At 39.5% G+C, this 19,282-nt stretch overlaps 1 protein-coding gene across 1 annotated transcript in view; it reads left to right on the top strand.

Annotated features, from left to right (window-relative positions):
* The first annotated feature begins 9,814 nt into the window (after positions 1-9,814).
* SECISBP2L (SECIS binding protein 2 like) overlaps positions 9,815-19,282 on the top strand; it is a 96,641-nt gene continuing 87,173 nt past the window's right edge. Inside the window, exons 1-2 of the mRNA XM_034938731.3 lie at positions 9,815-9,953; positions 11,869-11,951. The gene's annotated coding sequence lies outside the window, so the exon portion shown is untranslated. The remainder of the gene's footprint in view (positions 9,954-11,868; positions 11,952-19,282) is intronic.

Genomic DNA, 19,282 nt, shown 5'->3' with positions numbered 1-19,282 from the left:
CATAGGCATTAAAGGCTGTGGAATGGCCGGGCGCGGTGGCTCACGCCTGTAATCCCAACACTTCGGGAAGCTGAGGTGGGTGGATCACCTGAGGTCAGGAGTTCAGAACCAGCCTGGCCAACATGGTGAAACCCCGTCTCTACTTAAAATATAAAAATTAGCCAGGCATGGTGGCTAATCAGGAGGCTGAGGCACAAGAATCACGTGAACCCAGGAGGCAGAGGTTGCAGTGAGCTGAGATCGCACCACTGCACTCCAGCCTGGGTTACAGAGTGAGACTTCATCTCAAAAAAAAAAAAAAAAAAAAAGTCTGTGGAAAACCAAGTTGTGGAATCCATATATTATACACATAGAAAAAGCCTAAGCAAAGAAAAAAAGTTTAGCAGCAATTAAAATGCTAACAGCAGTGTAAGAGAAAGGGGAGAATGATTTTTCTCTAACAATTTGTATTCTAATGTTTCTTTGCCTGTCAAGAGATGCCATTCTGTGGTTTTTAATGATGAATTATTCTGGAGAGACAACACATTCAGCTCAGCTCAGAGAACTTAGTCTGTGAGATGTGCTTTTTTCCTGTGACAAAAGGAATCCAGGGAAATATGAAAACTTAGGGTGCTGTAAGAGCTAAAAGAAGAGAAAAAAATAGCAGGGGCATAAGGGAGCAAATAAAGTTACCTTTTGTTGTTCTTGTTCAGAGTTTTTGTCTGTTTTTTCAATTATGTCAAAAAAAAGTCAATTGGAGATTATAGCTATGTAGGACAACCTGACTTATCTTCTCACATATTGGCCTCTTCTACTGGAAAATATTTTCTTTGTGAAAATACCAAATACAGCTGCTACTCTCTCCCTCTTAAAGGAATATCTTGTACCAAGTGAGCTGGAGTGAATTCAACAGTATCTTATCTGCAAGGAGAATAGCAAAATAATACAAATGCAAATAATACAGACACAAATAAAAACATTTATGTGGACGTAACCAGTTTAACATGAAGGACAAATGTTACCTTGTCCTCCAGCACTGGGAAAAGAGGTAGGGTCTGGTGTGGGGTGGTTTATTCAGTTCTGGCTCGGCAGGTAGATTTTGATCTGCTTGAATGATCAGATGGTACAATGGAAGGAGTCATGAAAACTGAACTGTCATTTTGCAAATGAAAAAACTAAATCCCAGAGAAGCGATGACTTATCCAAGGGCACATCAGTGGCAGAACCCGAATCAGACACCATGTCTTAGCCTTGTAGTCCAGCACCAGGCTTTTCAGAAGTAAACCGAAACCTGACTCTAGAGAAGACCTGGTTCTCATCTCTCCTCAAGATTCCTTTGAAACAAACTGGATCCTAATCTGGATTTCTTTTCCCAGAGATGCCTGGATTCAGAGGAGAACCAGGTCTGCCCTGCCCCTCTGGAGCCAGGCCAAAGCTGAGCAGCAGTTTGGGAGGGCCTGAGGGGTTAAGTACTTGGGCAGATCTAGCTAAGTAGTCTCTGGATCCTTCCACATTTCAGTTTTCAGGAGCAACAGCACCAACTCCCCTCGAAAGTAGCAAAGATGAATAGCTAAGGCACAGGTATAACACTAGTGGTCCCAAATCATTGTCACATTCATTAAATACCAGCATACTGGTCATTTGAGAGACAGAGCTGGGGAAGATCCTGGTCCACTCTCTGATGACAGCTTTGCGTCTGGGTATGATCCCAAGAAGGAAGCGTTCATTCAGGGAACACAAAGGGGGCCTGTGTGGAAGGTAGAACTGGAAGAAAGTAGCATTGTACCTAAGGAAGCTCTGGATGGCTTCTCTTGAGAGGCAGGCTTGAAGAGTGTAGGGAGGAGGAGTGCTTGGTGACAGAGTCTTGGAAAGAGAAGGTGAATGCTAACTTCTCTCTACTTCCTGCTATTTATCAAGCTAAGAGCTACAAAATGTTCTATAACTTCAGCAATATTTTTTCTAGCACATTTGAAGTGTGTCTTACAGTACAAAATCAAAATCAAATAATGACAAAAATCAAAATGTCTCTATCTGTTGTCTTTCTGAAGAACAGCAGGTCATGTATTACATTGAGAGTTTTAGCAGATTCTTCTGACATTTTGATAAGGTTTAACCAAGTATTCATAGATAACTGAGTTATTCATGTTGTAACAGAATTGTTTTCATATGAAAATTCCAGAATCATCATTTAAAAGCATTTTTTAAAATAGGGTACACCAACTCTCCACTGAAAGTGTAGCTCAATTGATAAGAAAATATTTCTTTTTTTTTTTTTTTTTTAACTAGAAGTGACCTTAGAGATTATGTAACCTAATTCACTTATTTTAAAAGTGCTTCTGGCCAGGCACAGTGGCTCACACCTGTAATCCCAGCACTTTGAAAGACCAAGGCAGATGGATTGCTTGAGCTCAGGAGTTCAAGACCAGCCTGGCCAACATGGTGAAACCCCGTCTCTACAAAAAATACAAAAACTAACTGGTCATGATGGTGAGTGCCTGTAGTCCCAGCTACTCAGGAGGCTGAGGTGGGAGTATCATGTGAGCCTGGGAGGTCGAGGCTGCAGTGAGCCGAGATCACACCACTGCATTCCAGCCTGGGTGACAGAGTGAGACCCTGTCTCAAAAAAAAAAAAAAAGTATATTAGTATTGTTTGGAAAAATCCTAAAGCATACTCTTCACAACCTAAAGATAGATGGACTGGTCATAGTGGCTCACACCTGTAATCCTAACACTTTGGGAGATGGAGGCAGGAGGATCACTTGAGGCCAGGTGTTTGAGACCAGCCTGGTCAACTAGTGAGGCCTTGTCTCTAGGAAGGAAGGGAAGGGAAGGGGAGGGAAGGAGAGGGAAGGGGAGGGAAGGAGAGGGGAGGGGAGGGAAGGAGAGGGGAGGGGAGGGAAGGAGAGGGGAGGGGAGGGGAGGGAAGGAGAGGGGAGGGGAGGGGAGGGGAGGGGGAAAAGCTAGAGGCTCGTGCCTCAGGAGTTCAAGGCTGTAGCAACCTATGATCGTGCTACTGCACTCCAGCCTCAGTGACAGAGCAAGACCATGACTCAAAAAAAAAATGGATGTGTGTGTATATATATATATATAAATATATAAAATATATAATATATATAACATATATATTTGGAGGTTTATTTAAAGTCATAATATAGCATATTTCAAATTTGTATCACTGAAAAATTGAACTTATTTTATTATTTGACAAACCAAACTAATGTTTATGAAGTTACAAGAAATCATCTCTAATTCATGAGCTTAATCTGATTATTCTGGAAATATTTTTAGACAGTAAAACATCTGTCACTACTTATTAGAATAAAAAAACATGTGTTTCAGATACTTAAAAAACAAAACACTTTTGCATATATATGACTTTTATGTGTCATTTAAAAATAAAAAATACTTCAGATGGGTTCACATGAGAAATGTTTATTTATTTATTTAAGACAGGATCTCACTCTGGCCATCAGGATGGAGTACAGTGGACCAATCATGGCTCACTGCAGCCTTGAACTCCTGGGCTTAACCATCCTTCAGCCTCAACCTCCCAAGTAGCTGGGACTACAGGTATGCACTACCAAGTCCAGCTAATTTTTTTAATGTTTTGTAGAGATGGGGTCTCACTATGTTGACCAGGCTGGTCTCAAACTCCTGGCCTCAAGTGATTCTCTGGCCTTGGCCTTCCAAAGTGCTGGGATTACAGCCATGAGCCACCATGCCCAGCTGAGACATTTTTTAAATAGATTAAATAATTTTATCTTCACTATCCTATTTTTTTTATTATTTTAAACTGGAAAAGAAAGATGACTCCTACTGTTAAAATTCTTAAATGTTTTCTCAGTATATTTCAAAGGCAGGAAGATAAACTTAGGTGTCTAATACACTGAATCTAGAATAAATATTTAAATATTTCCACAAAGTGGGCTAGCTGATGAAAGCAATAAAGTAAAATTTAGCAGTAATTGATATAAAATTTTATATTGGGTTCCAAAAAATTTTGCATCACTTGGAATTTTTAGTGTAGATGAGAGAAGACTTAGCGGGGAGAAAATAGCTGTTTTCAAGTATTTAAAATGGATTCAGAGAAAGAGAAATTGGCTTTGCAAGGTGTTGCTTTAAAAGTTAAAATTAGGAGCCCAGTGGGAAGTAGATATTGGGCTATAATGAGAAATAACTTATTTTAATTACTGCTATAGGCAGAGGAATGGGCTGCTCTGTAAATGACAACCTTTGCATAAAATATTTTTTTGGTAGCAGTTGTGTTACTATCTAACTCCCTATGATTTAAGGAAAATAAGCTAACCATTACCCCAGCACCCAACCCTGCTTTTCAAGGCCAGCATGGTGGCTTATATATAATAGACCCTCCACAAATATTTTTGAGTAAGTGAACTGATTATGGCCTAATTATTGCTACATATCAGTAAAATTATGGAAAATAACAAATTAAAATCAAAGTATGTAGTTAATCTGATGAAAGACATTTTTAAAAACTAATGAAGGCTGGGAGAGGGGGCTCACACTTGTAATCCCAGCACTTTGGGAGGCTGAGGCAGGCAGATCACTTGAGGTCAGGTGTTTGAGGCCAGCCTAGACAAAAGGGCAAAACCTCATCTCTGCTAAAAATACAAAAATTAGCCGGGTGTGGTGGCACACACTTGTAATCCCAGCTACTCGGGAGGCTGAAGCAGGAGAATCGCTTGAGTCCAGGAGGTAGAAGTTGCAGTGAGCCGAGATCTTGCCACTGAACTCCAGCCTAGGTGACAGAGTGAGACCCCACCTCAAAAAAAAAAAAAAAAAAAAAAAAAGGTTGAAACATTTATAATCTTTTTAACTTAAGCATTTCTTTTAATGTTGAAAAAAAAATTTTTTTTTTTTTTTGAGACAGGGTTTCGCTCTTGTTGCCCAGGCTGGAGTGCAACGGCACGATCTCAGCTCACTGCAACCTCTGCCTCCCGGGTTCAAGTGATTTTCCTACCTCAGCCTCTCGAGTAGCTGAGATTATAGGCTCCCACCACCACGCCCGGCTAATTTTTTGTATTTTTAGTAGAAACGGTTTCACCATACTGGCCAGGCTGGTCTCAAACTCCTGACCTCAGGTGACCCACCTGCCTCGGCCTTCCGAAGTTCTGGGACTACAGGCGTGAGCCACCACGCCTGGCCAATGTTGAAAATTTTTTTGACTTTTATTTATCCATGTTACTTTGAACTTAAGGTTGTGTGCAGATTATTAAATAAAAGTCTTACACGGCAAATGCCTGCTGGACTGTGAAAGAATCTGTTTTACAACAAAGCCATATTTAGTTTTAGCCCAGCTAAGAAACCAATCAACCCAGAGCATCACATGACACAGTTTAAGATACGCTGTAGCTAGGGATGGTATTTTTACTACTGGAAAAACATAACCATGGACATCATCTGTTTGATTTGTTTTTTTTTTTAGACAGTGTCTCGCTCCATTGCCCAGGCTGGAGTGCAGTGGTGCAAACATGGCTCACTGCAACCTTGACCCCCCAGGCTCAAGTGATCCTCCTGCCTCAGTCTCCCCTGCAGCTGGGGCCACAGGTGTACACCACCAAGCCTGGCTATTTTCTTTTTTTTTTTTTTAATGTAGAGATGTGGTGGGGGGTGTCTCAGTTTGTTGCCCAGGCTGGTCTCGAACTCCTGGGCTCAAGTGACCCTCCTGCCTCGACCTCCCAAAGTGTTGGGATTACAGGTGTGACCCCCCCATACTCAGCCCTGTTTGAATTTTTTTAAAGCAATCCTTTCCTTCCTGACCACAGAGGAGGGAAAGTAACTCAGGTTCACCAATACATACATTCTTAAATAAGTATCGGAACCATTAACTAAAATAAGAAAAAATAGCAAGTTAAGTTCTAGAATTCTTCCACCCAAAGCATATTCAAAACAAGCAAACAAAATATTCAGTTCTGACTCTTGCGTCTTTTTAACCTATATTCTTGGTAAGGCCTTAGACATGATAAAAAGAAGCATTCTTTCCTTTTCCTTTAGTTCTTTGTCCTACATTATTAGGGTCTTCCTGACTTCATCCTCCATGCCACCTCTTTAAATTAAAAATTTGAAGGCATTTGTCCATCCTACTTGGATGTCATTGTTTAAAATTATAAACTGAGGATTTGCAAATTCCTTAAAGTGGAATTTAAGAAAATCTTTAACATTTCATAAGTCATATTGTAGTCAATGTCCTATTTTCAGGACATTGTCTGCTTTTTTCCAGAGCAGACAAATTCCCCAGAGTTATGCAGCGTGCCAGACCATCCTCCTTTTTATTTAATTATTTCGAAGGATGAAAAGCTTTTTCATAGCACCCCCACAAAATCTGTTATACCAAGCACCATAAGAAGTCACACATAGCATTGAGCTCAACACAATGCCTGTGATTGTAACTCCCCTCCTCGGCTTCTTGTCTCTCCACTCCTCAGGCCTGTAACTTGTACACGTTATCTCTTCTGAATGCAGGCTTAACACTAACATACCCAGCAACCACACACAGCTTCCTGCACCCACCTCAAAGTGGTGGGCTGTTGTTCCTTCAGCATGAGTATCCAGCTATGGAAGACAGGAGATTACATTTTCTTTGGTTGCCTATGAACTGGTTCTGTCATGAGATGCTAGGCAGGGCTATGCTTGCATAGCACTGCCAATTATTCCAAGGCCAAAGTGGTCCATTTTGGTAGCTATCTCTCAAAATACCACTGGCTGAAACTTAATAACTGCATTCAGCAAGGATTTCATTCAGATACCTACCCAGGGATACCTTTCACAAACAATTTAAAAGCTTCACCAACAAATCTATTGCTGATGGTTAGGTTTTCTATGGGTGTTTATGGAGAATTTTCTTATGTGTTCACTTTTGTAATTTGATAAAACTTGCTTTAAAAATGCTCCCAGCTGGGTGCAGTGGCTCACGCCTGTAATCCCAGCACTTTGGGAGGCCAAGGTGGGCGGATCACCTGAGGTCAGGAGTTTGAGACCAGCCTGGCCAACACAGTGAAACCCCTTCTCTACTAAAAATACAAAACAAAATTAGCTGTGCGTGGTGGCGGGCACCTGTAATCCCAGCTACTCAGGAGGCTGAGGCAGGAGAATCCTTGTCACCCAAATAATATCCTCCCTTGAACCCGGTAGGCGGAGGTTGCAGCAAGTTGAGATTGTACCATTGCATTCTAGCCTGGGCGACAAAGCAAGACTTCGTCTCACAAAAAAGAAAAAAAAATGCTCCCCACCAGTGTTATCTCAGCTGTGCTGCCATGGCATAGAACATTTGGCCTTGGATCACTGACATGTCCCAATGTTGACTGAGGGTCACTCAGTCAACCTATCACATCTGATTCAAGCGAAGTGTCAGCCTCCCAGGCAGATCTGAGTGGCTGTGTTTCACCAGTTTCTGTCTCACAGATCCTGTGAATCAGGTAACTGACTCTGGCCCCTCAATTGTAAGAAAGATCAGACTCAGTTTGTGACCCAGCTCTGGCAAGTATGTAGGACTTTAAGGCACATGTACTAATCTCATGGCAGGCTTTATTATTTTTTTCACTATATTTCTTTGTTACAACTCTGTCATGGGTATTTTATGTATTTTTGCAAACCACCTAAAATTCTGGTTTAAGTCAATAATGTAATCATTATTATACTTATTAGTAATCTGATCATTTTAAATCAATTAATTTATCATTCCATACTGAACAGAAAGAGTTCTGATTGAGTGCTGTCACATTGAAGAGCCATTCTTATTCATGGGCATCTGTTTAAAAGTTATATAGACTGGTCTGGCTCATGCCTGCAATCTCAGCACTTTGGGAGGCCGAGGTGGATGGATCACCTGAGGTCAAGGGTTCGAGACCAGCATGGCCAACATGGCGAAACTCTGTCTCTACTAAAAATACAAAAATTAGCCGGGTGTGGGTGTGCACTTGTGATCCCAGCTACTTGGAAGGCTGACACAGGAGAATCGCTTGAGTTCGGGAGGTGGAGTTTGCAGTGAGCTGAGACCACACCACTGCCCTCCAGTCTGGGCAACAGAGCAAGACTCCATCTCAAAAAAAAAAAAAAAAGAAAGAAAGAAATTATGTAGACTGCTGCTTTCTGGGATATTTAAAAGTCCATCATCAATTACCTCCTTCTGCTATTCATTTCTTACTTTCTGTTGAAGGAGAATTGAAAAGGCAATCAGGAGAGTCCATTTCAAAAGGAAAGAAAAGACTATATGAGGCACATGAACTCAAATTCATTTTAATGTTTTCAGAAATATGTCATGTATATTTAAAATAATATACACATTGTTTTACTGAACTAGGATTCTATTGTTCTGGGTGAATTACTAGAATTCTTACACAAGTTGATAGGAACTAGAGGCTGAGCAGACGTGATATGATATCTAGTAAATAAATTAAAGATATTAAATTATACAGAAGAAAGTAGGTTATGTCCTATATGAAATTTAATCTCAAATTATTTTCTCTTTTAATTGTCTAAGCCTTCTACAATATTATTTTGTTTGGTGAATGGCTTAAGAGTTTAGATCTGCTTTTGCTTAGGAAGTGACTGAGATGTTTAGTGGAGAAAGGAAGAAGAGTAACAGGTCATTGCTACTTGGTAGTAGAATAAAAGAATGGTGATGAGCTCATCACCATCAGGCATGTTTATATAGAAAAATCGGTCTTTTGTAAGATAATTTGCTAGCAAAATTATCATTGAAAAGAATTTCTTGTAGCTAGTTCAACAGAATGGTATTGTTGAAGACTCTCTAAAACTGTATTCTTTTGTATATAGAAGTGAACCTTTCTTATAATGTTGTGCAAATATATATTTTTTTCACAACATATTAATAATATATAATATATACTTCTATATATACAAATATATACTTAGCATTTCCTCACTTCTATTGATAAAGGCACAATAAGTTAAATAAAAACGGTGACAGTTTGGTGGAGAATAAAATTTCAAGGTGAATCTCAGTCTGTTTCCACCACAGCCTACCTTCCTGTGGGTCACCTTGAATGATGAGACCCTGGTGGGTTTGAATTTAAAATGAATTGACTCTCACCAATTGTTTTGAATGTTTATACTATCTTCAAACTTTTTTGATTAACTGACATGTATCTGGTCTTCATTGAGTAGATGTAGCAGAGCTAAGACTAGAATTTACCAATCTTGGTAGTTGTTTCTTTCTGTTCTTGATTGATTATCCAGGAGGAAACAAATCTTGATCTTTCACATTACTGTTTGTTAACTAACACTATATATTCAGCTTATCTCTAGTTTTCTATAATTTCTCTGGTCTAATTACTTTAGCTTTTCCCCTCATTCCTTGCTTAGAATTAAAAACTTTAACTTGGTTGTGTAAACTGGCATTGCACAATTTCTTCTATTTCACAAAATAAATTCTCTACAATCTTACCTCGTTATCTATTGTAAACTTTGCTGAAGGTAAAATAAACATCTTAAAAAGTGCTTGAGTGCAATGCTCAGTCTTCTTATGCATTTTGGTACAATCTAATTTTATTAGAAGCTATTTTTCACACAAAATCTCAACTACTATTTCTCGCTCAAGAAACTCCAGTTATTCTTTCATCTACAGAGCCTGCGTTTACTTTTGATAAAAAGGCGGCATTTTGTTGGCTCTAATTAGGTTTGGCTCAACCCATTAGCTTTGCTAACAATAAACTAATTGTCGGTCAAACTTGTGTTTTATCTGTCACCCTCTCCCCTCCTCCATTTTCTAGCTTAGTGTAGTGACAGGAACAGGCGCAGCTGACTTGAAATGAATTATTTTGTCTTTCTGAGCCTTCATTTTCTCATTTGCAAATACACCCATCTTAGGATTGCTGAGCAAAATTGATCCAATTCCTCCAAAAGAATCAGCACTCAATAAATGTGAATGTCCTTGCCCTCAGAGAAGGATCTTGTAGGAAATTACACCAGCAAAGCAAAGTCACTGGAAAGCAGTAAGTCATCTCTTCATCTGAGTTTTACATCCAGGCTTTGACACACAATAGATGGTGGTGGTGGTGGTGGTGGTGGTGGTTGTTTTTTACTAGTCAAGTGCAGCAATGAGAGGTGGGGAAAGAGCAGAACAAGGAGTTCGAGTTGTAGCTGACTGCAAACAATCTACAGGACTCACTCCCTGTTTTACCTTTAGCCAACAATACATGTTTTGAAAAATCACTCTCCCAAACCATTTTCAAAAACTTAAAGAAGAAAGCCCACATTGAAGCCTGGGAAAAATTGTTTAAATTTGTCCCCTCATTTAAGATTAACCTCTAGCTCAATATTGTAATGATGATAAATTCATTCTCAAAGCATTTTGCACTTTTCCTTTATATTTATCACAACTATAACTAAATGCCTTGATCCCTGGTATTATGAACTCTATCTTGAAGGGAGGAACTGTGTCTGTCTTGGCAACTTCTATATCTCCATTTGACATACAATAGGTGATCTTAATAAACATTTGAAGAGTCAGTGAGTGAGTGCAGTAGTCTGTGTTTCTGTTTAAAGCAGTGCTTCTGAAAGGCTGTAGGTGAATCCACTTTAAATCCATTTTCCCCCCCAATAACTTGTGGTAAAATTATCACCAATGCCTTCTCCCCATTTCAGCCTGCTCTTCCCTTGACATTATCTCATTAAAAGAATCTGTTTCTCATTGATCTTCCTTCTGCTCTGTAAATAAATGCTTTGGGGAGATAGGCTAAAGGTCAGAGAAGAAATCTAAAGAAACGCTACTGCTGAATTATTTTATTAAGGCAAAATCTTTTCACATATGAAAAGTTTGTCCTTATATTTTTGTGTAATAATGTTAGATTTTCACTTGTTGCAACTTCATTAAAAAAAAAAGCACTAATATCTACCTGGGACACTCCGTAAGGGTACTTAAACATTTTCCTAAAAGAGCACAAACCATATTTTTTGCCTAAATTTCATTTTAGCTTCTTTCTAATTCTAAGCAAAAAGAGTCTTTGCTACAACTATACTTCACATTTTTTACTCATTATTTAACTAAAAATTTATTGTAAAATCTGTCTTCAAATCCATCTGTAGAAAAGGAGAAAGGATTTAATATTTCTATAAAGCTGTGGAGTTGGAATGGAAAAAATGTATCATGAGTTTGAATTCTTCAACTGCTTATTTTTCTGGGGGAGGGCTGGAGGGAGTTACGGATGGGAGGCCTTACTCTGAGAGTTATTGTGATAGGATCTTTTGACAAAGGCAGCTCTTTTTAAATTGTTTTTCAGGCCCTTATGGGTTGGGAAAAGGACCTATGTGCTGGAACTTACGCAAACGGAACATTTAGGCTGGAGCTTTTTATATTTCCAGGACATTTCTGAAGAACATGAGAGTCTTTTGCTTTGCAAAACATAACATTTCAAAAACAGTCTTCTAAACCTGCATATGAGTAGTTCCCACCTTACCTCACTCTTTAAAACAAGATTTTCAACACACTTAAGAATTACCTTAGAGTTTGTGAAGAATGCAGATTCCATAGTTACGGAGCTGAGCTCCGGCATAGCATGTTAACCCACGGGTTATGAGATTCTTACGTACATGATCAATATAAACTATGCTTTGAAAAAAGGTTATTTTCAGATGGAAGTGGGCAACTGGGTTTCAATGACCTCCCCACTTTTCCTGTTTTTCCTTCTCCACTTCCATTCAGTCACTGCCTCAGATTACTTTCTTAGACATTCTCCTTCCACTTCTCAACAGAGAGGCAGCCTATCCAGAGAAGGTCCATGACAGAATTTGGTCTCCCACTCATCCTGTCCTCGATCCACACTCCCATCCTGCACTTCCTTTTTTAGCTCACTTGCTTATGACGGTTTCAGAATGGTTTTCTCTCCCACTTTGTTCCTTTGTCCACAGGCTCACCATTAATATTTCTCCGGGCATTTTGTTCTGGACCTCTGTGAACCACAATGACAATCTGAGAATGCATCTAGAGTGAGGTAATCATGGAAACCATATCCACAAGGCCCAGAAATGGGAACTAGGGTGTTTAGCTTAGAGGGAATGGATGTCTTATGTCTTATGTTAACTTAGAGGGAATGATGTCTTATGTCTTATGTTAATTTAGACTCATTCTGTGCGGTTCTATGAATCCTAACTACAACAACTGAGTAAAAGTTATGCAAAAGCAGATTTTGGCTGAGGATCAAGGAAAACTTCCTAATGAAATAGTAGCTTTGCAAAGTTATAAAAATCCAGTCACTATGAGTGTTCAAATAGAAGATGGAGAATTTCCCGTAAGCATTTGGGGAAGGAAAATATTCTATTAGTGAAGATCAGAACTATTCATTTGTTCATTACTCTATAAACATTTGTGTAGCACCCACTGTGTGGATGGTGCCCCAAACAGTGGTGATACAAAGATAAATAAGACTTATTTCGTGTTTTGGAGGAGCTTAAGGTCTAGCAGAGAACCAGACATTTAAACAAAAACATTGCAATATAGTGTGTTGAGTGTAATAGTAGAAGAATGCACACAGCTGGCATCAATCACAGGCATGTGTGTGAGCAAGATTCAGAGATTCCAGCTCTCAGACTTTAAGCTGGAAGTCAGACTTTGTCACACTTTGACACCAAGTGGAGTAGCAATGAACTCCCCTCAACCCCTAAGCTTTGCCCAAGCTGCAGATTTGGGAGCAAAATATATATTGTGGTTGTTTTAAGCACTAAATTGTAAGGTGGTTTGTTAAGAAGCAATAAATGACTGGAACAAGGATGAAATGAATTAATTTATATAAAGAGCATAGAACAGTTATCTAGCACATGGTAAGTACTCAATAAATATTAAGCTACTATGGTTATTGTTTTATTATTATCATTGTTACAAAAGTGGTATTATTTAAAATGCATTAGTATCAAAATCTATATCAATTTATTCAGCTTTATCATGCCATAAACTGTCTGCTCATATTTCCTGCCATTTCCACATGCTTTTCCTCTTTCTTTTGCCACTTCTGCATTGCCCATAGCCACATGGAGTATGTCTACAAAGAGCTAAATATTTTGCATTTTCTATTTACCATACCTGGAATATAGCAATACTCTCCTCCCTGGTCAAGCCACTTTCAGATTGTCCCTTCTGATCCATTCACTTACATGACAGCCAGAGAGAGTTTTTTGGGTTTTTTTCTTTTTTTTTCAATTCAAACCTGACCACATCAGTTGCCTACTTAATATCTTTCAATAGTTTCCCACTGTTCTTAGGACGCAGCCTCCAACCATAATTGTGGCTTCAAACCCTGTATGGTTTTCCCTCTGCTCACTCTCTCCCCTCTGAATCTTATCACCTTTACTCACTGTATTCCAACTAGCCTGGTCTGCCTGCACCTCCTCTCCTTTCTGCCTTAGGGTCTTGGAACACTGTTCCCTCTGGGCACTAGGCTCTTTAAAGAGCCTTTTTATTGAGTTAACTCCTCCTTGGCCTTCAGGCATCACCTTAAATTTTACTTTCTTATGGAAGATCCGGAGCTCCATAGCACTTCATCAGTGGTATATAAATAATAATAATTATTATTAATATTGTATAATTATTTGTTTAATGTCTGCCTCTACAAAGGCAGGGATGATTTCTCCACAGCCACATTCCCACCACCCTAGCACATAGGAAGCAAATGAGTGTCAAATTGACTCATTTCAGTGGGTTGTGCTTAGGTTCCTAACGTTTATACATATATTAGATATACAAAATATGTATACGGTCATGGACCACTTAATAGTAGGGATATGTTCTGCAAAATGCATTATTAGGTAATTTTTTTACTGTGCAAACAGCGTGGTGTGTACTTACACAAACCTAGATGGTATAGCCTACTACACTCCAGGGCTGTACGGTATAGCCTATTGCTCTTCGGCTACAAACCTATACAACATGTTACTGTTCTGAATACCGTAGGCAATCGTAACACGATGATAAGTATTTGTGTGTCTAAACATAGGAAAATACAGTAAAAATATGGTATAAAATATAAAAAATGATACACCTGTATAGGACACTTATTATGATTGGATCTAGGAGGGTGAGTCAGTAAGTGAGCAGTAAGTAAATGAGAAGGCCTAGGAAATTATTGTACACAACTATAGACTTTATAAACTACCGTACAGTTAGGCTACATTAAATTTACGCAAAATTTTTTCTTTCTTCAGTAATAAATTAACCTCAGCTCAATGTAAATTTTTTTATTTTATATAAAAACTAAACTTTTTTCAACTTTTTGACTCTTGTGTAATAACACTTATCTTAAAACACAAACATTGTATGGCTGTACAAAAATATTTTCTTTCTTTATATCTTTATAGGCTTTTTTCTACTTTTACATTTTTTAATTTTTTTAACTTTTTAAGCTTTTTCATTACAAACAAAGACATAAACATACACGTTAGCCTAGGCCTACACAGGGTCGGAATTATCAACATCACCATCTTCCACTTCCACGTCTTGTCCCACTGGATGGTCTTCAAGGGCAGATGACGCATGAAGCTGTCATCTCCTATGATAGCAATGCCTTACAGAATATCTCCTGGAGGACCTGCCTAAGGCTGTTTTACACTTATTATTTTTTTTTTGTAAGTAGAAGTAAAGATTTTCCAAACAAAAAAATCAATGCACGTGATTTTATGGAAGTTAGAAAAAAGAAAAAAAAATTTTTAAAAACCAGAACTGTGCTAAATGCTCCACTTATTTCATTGCATTTTGTCTTCACAATAATCTTGGCAGAAAAGCACTTTTAACTTAGGCACAGAGAATTCACTAAGCTCATAAGGAGCAAGTTGGCATTTGAACCCAGTGACTCTAGGTCTGCGCTGTGAGAGTAACCTTCAGAATCGGCGGTAATTCAGGCGAAGATAACAGTGGTCTGCCCTGAGACAAGGGCAGAGGGGTTGAGAACAGTGAACAGTGGACAGATTTGAAGACTATTAAGGAGATAGGAATGAAAGGACTTGGTGATGGGCTAAAAGAAGTGAGAAGAAAAGAAAGAGAAAGAAAGAGAGAGAGAGAAAGAAAGAGAGAGAAAGAGAAAGAGAGAAAGAAAGAAAGAGAAAAAGAAAGAAAGAAAGGGAAAGAAAAAGAAAGGAAGAGAGAGAGAGAAAGGGAAAGGGAGGAAGAGAGGAAGGGAGGAAGGGAGGAAGAGAAAAAGGGAGGGAGGGAGTATTAGTTAGGACGCTTTGCAGTGCAAGGAACAGAAGCTCAAGACCAGCCTGGACAACCGAGCAAGACCCTGTCTCTACAGAAAAATTTGAAAAGAAAATTAGCCTGGCATGGGGGAGAGGGCCTGTGGTTTAAGCTACATGGGAGGCTGAGGTGGGAGGATCGCTTGATCTCAGGAGTTTGAGGCTGCAGTGAGCTATGATCGTGTCACTGCACTCCAGCCTGGGTGACAGAGGGAGACTCAGACTCTAAAAACAAAACAAAATTGATATAAACCAGAGGCAAAGCTATTGGAAGGGAAGGTTTGGGGGATTCCAAGGTGTTTCTAAGGACAATTCTCAGCATGCTGGCAGTGCTGTGCCCCTCGTAGCCTCAGAATATCTGTTTCACTTTCTGGTGTCAGAAGCAGACTTTCTGCTCCTAAGTGTATAAGCAGAGCTCTCCCAAAACTTTCTCCACACGGTGCAGCAACCTGCGCCATTAGGGACCTTACACGCATGCGTATGGCCACCCTAGCGCATCTCCTCCTGCAATTGGCCACCGTCTGTGTCCAGGGATAAACACGCTAGCGGCGGGGCCTGCCGTCGGTCGGGGAAAGGACTGGAAGAGGCCCTCTGAGCCCCTGGCAGGGGTCGGGGCGATGAGCCTAAGGAGTTCTGCGTCCAGGGTACAAGGAGAGTGGTGTGGATGGGGGCCACAAGCTCCGCGTGGGAATGTCCCCTTGGTTCCAAGACACCACCCTTTACAGCGAAGGGCGCCGTTAGAGGAGTGCTAGGGAGTCCTTCTGCTACATCCCCTCGTGGCTTCCCAGAACCTCCCTCCCCACCCCTCACTCCCAGGGGAGGTGTCTTCAAGTCTCCGCAGCCAGGTGGAGCCACATGCCCTGGCCACAGATGCAAAGGGTTCTGGGAAAGCAAATGTCACCTTTTCCGCTTCTGCAGTGGAAGAGACAGTGCAAAGTAGGGGATGGAATATGAGATGGTTGTTGGGAAGGCAGCCAACTAGGACTGCCACAAAAAGTCAAGAGTAACACCGAGAAGTTTCTTTAAAAGTTAACACAAAATCATACCTACCATGTGACATAGACATTCGGCTCCTGCAAACTTAACCAAGAGAAATGAAATCATATGTACATACCAAGGCTTGTACATGAAATAGTAGTTTTATTTGCAATAGCCAAAACCTAGAAATGACTCAAATGGCCATCAGCAGGCAAATGAATAAACAAATTGTGGTATATCCATATAATGGTATGCTACATGCTAATAAAAAGGAATGAACTATTAATACACACATCAACATGGATGAATCTCAAAATAATTATGCTGAGTGAAAGAAACCAGACAAAAAAGTACATGCTACATGACTCCATTTATATGAAATTCTGAAAACTGTAAATTAATCTATACTGACAGAAAAGCAAATCAGTAAATATGTGCAGTTTATTGTGGTCTATAATTTATACCTCAGTAAAGCTATTTAGAATAAAACAAAGCAAAATGTTGCCAGGGTGTTTGTTATTTGGGCAATTGGTGATTCACTGAAAGGACCACAGGTTGGGAGGAAGACAAAGAGCTCTGTTTGGATATACAGTGCTGAGTCTGAATAGAACCATAGAATATCCAAATAGAGAAGTCAGTGAGTTTTGAATACTAGAGTCTCTTTAAGGAGAAATATTTGGGCTAGAGCTGCTACTTTACACCTGAAATATGCACATGAAATTTTATGACAACAGCCATTAAGGTTGAATGGTGAGGACAGAGCCAGACTCCAGTAGATTGAGGCAGAAGCAAAGAAATGTAGAGAGAAAAATAGGTAACTCTTTTGGTAAGTTTGGCTGTTCTGGATAAAAGAAAAATCAAGCAATCGCTGGAGGAAGCGTCTGAGCTGAGGGGACGGGATGTTTATTTGATTTTTAATATGGAAGATAATTGAGTTATATTTAAAGTCTGAGTATAAAACTCCAGAGGAGAGGTAGACATTGATACAGGAGAGAAAGAGATAACTGATGTCACTAAGTGCATCAAAATGTAAGAAAGATTGGGATCCAGGGTGTTCTTCTACTGTAACCAAAAGGAACAAGACACATGTACCCAGGAGTTGGTGGCAGGTGTGACAGCTGTGCTGTGATCATTGGGAGAGCACCTGCTGCTGACCTGAAGTGTTTTTTTTTAATAATAATACAATCATTATTCTATTCCTTATAAATAAATATATGTGTATATTCAATATATTCATTATAAGCCCCCATGTACTTGAAAATGTTTTCATTTTCCCAGCCTCAGCAATTATCAACTGATGGCCTATCTTATTTCATCTCTACGCCAACTCTTCAATTCCCCGATCCAGATGATTTTGAAGCAAATCCTAGACTCTTTTAAAATAGACATATAATTAATATGCCATTATTCAAACTAAATAAAAATTAATTCCTTAATATCTTCCATTATTCAGTTGTTGTAGAACCAGATTATTGACCCCGCCTACTGATAGGTCATAGGTAGCGTCTTTTGGGAGAAAGAAACTAATAAAGGTTTGTGCTGAAATGCATACCCAGCTCCTTACCGCACTACTATCATGAGTGTCTTCCCAATTGAGACGTGGGCACAAAGTAGAGCCACAGTTATAGCCCTGGGTAGTCAAAAAGCTCAAGTCCTAGAGCATGAACTGTGGCAAATCCAGACATAAGAGCTGAAGCCTCAGCAGCATTTGATTCATCCATCTATTCATTTAATATTTTCTAAGTACCTATTCTGTGTCAGGCACCATTGAAGACACTGGGCATATAGAAGTAAGCACATTGGACATGGTCTCTGGCCTCATGGCTATTCCAGCCTACTGCAGTGGGCTCCCTTTACCCTTTATGGAGAATCCATCCTTCCCTCACTTCTTTAGTTAACCTAACATTGTTCTCTCTTCCAATTTGTATTTGTTGTTAAAACAATATTGTAACATTGGAGGAATTTTTTAAGAAAAAAATTTATCTAAAAAATAGCTAGATCTTTTCATAATTGTTTTTATTTTTCCACGTACCCTTCTAGTATTTGTTCATGTATTAAAATTGGACGTTGGCTGTAATTTCAACCCTTTGGGAGGCCGAGATGGATGGATCACTTGAGATCAGGAGTTTGAGACCAGCCTGGTTAAAATTAGCCAGGTGTGGTGGCAGGATCCTGTAGTCCCAGCTACTTGGGAGGGTGAGGTGGGAGAATCACTTGAACCTGGGAGGCAGAGGTTGCAGTGAGCCAAGAACACACCACTGCACTCCCACCTGGGTGACAGAGAGAGACTCCATCTCAAAAAAAGAAAAATGGAAGCAACCTAAATGTCCATGAGTATGGAATCATTAAATTCATACAACCATTAAAAATGAAGTAGATCTCTATACATGTGCATGTTACAAATATATAAACTCAAAGTTTGCCTAAGTCAGGGGTTCTTAAGTTTTAGCATGCACCAGGATCACCTGGAGGGCTTGTGGATGGCTTCGCAATCAGTAGGTCTATGGTGGGACCTGAGACCTTGAAATTCTACTGAGTTCCCAGGGGATGCCAATGCTGTTGGTTGGGGGACTATAAGAACCACTGCCTGATCATTTAATCTTGCTAAAGCAAGGACAAGTTGTAAAGTCTCTACAGGTGCTTTGTGCTGTTCAAGTGTAGTGTTCCAAAGCAAATGGCTATTTATTTACGAGGCCATTTTGGTGAGTACAAAAGTTGGCCAGTAGCAGACTTTGAGGTAGAAGCAAAAGGTACTGAGCTCTGCATAATAATAAAGTGGGAGGACATTTGAGTTCTGGGGAAAATTAGGGGAGAAAAAAATAGAAATGGGGAAGAAAAATGATTAGAGATAAGTGGACAAAAGGATTTTGGAGCACACTGAAATATTCAATTTTAAATTATTTGCTTTCCTTTTCTGCAATAGAAACCATTCAATTATCTCCAAGTATTCTGATACTGCTTAGTCAATAGTATTTTGCGAAGTGGAGATCAGAAATGTCCAACATGCAGTGATGTGGTACAGAAAAGGAGAAACACATACAGAAGGTGAGACCAAGAGCAAGAATCAATAATTCAGCAAAAGCAGGATGTCAGAAGAAGTGACTAGGAGAAATGAAAGCCCCAA

This window comes from Pan paniscus, chromosome 16 (genome assembly GCF_029289425.2).
Source record: "Pan paniscus chromosome 16, NHGRI_mPanPan1-v2.0_pri, whole genome shotgun sequence".
NCBI lineage: Eukaryota > Metazoa > Chordata > Mammalia > Primates > Hominidae > Pan > Pan paniscus.
This window is presented reverse-complemented; position numbering and strand designations above follow the sequence as displayed.